We start from the raw sequence: 389 nt of genomic DNA, 5'->3' as shown, positions 1-389 counted from the left end.
CTGCGCAATCCCACGCCGCGGCAGGTGGGACGTGCCGGAGCCGGTGCCGCAGCAAAGCACCGGCGTCCCTGGGCCTGCAACCGGCGCCAGCACCAGGGCCTGGCCAAGTGACAGCCCGCCTGGCCAGTGGCGCAACCAAAGCCGGTTGCCCGCGTGATGTCCCAGCCCCGTGCCACCGGCCTCGGGGAGGGACAGGGTGGGGGCTCAGCCCTGCGGCACCGCGGCTGCGGGCACATGCCCCCTGGCCCAGCAAGGGGCCACCAGCCCAGACCCCCCAGCACGGGCAGCCCTGGGGGAGGGCAGGGACCCCCTCATGGGCAGCGCCGTGGGGGCATGGAGGGTGGACGGAGCACCCCGGGCTGTGGACGGCACCGGCACGGGGTGGGGGG

The sequence above is a fragment of the Haliaeetus leucocephalus genome, unplaced genomic scaffold (genome assembly GCF_000737465.1).
Source record: "Haliaeetus leucocephalus isolate CR32 unplaced genomic scaffold, Haliaeetus_leucocephalus-4.0 Scaffold218, whole genome shotgun sequence".
In the NCBI taxonomy this organism is placed as follows: Eukaryota; Metazoa; Chordata; class Aves; order Accipitriformes; family Accipitridae; genus Haliaeetus; species Haliaeetus leucocephalus.
Note: the sequence above shows the minus strand (reverse complement) of the source record.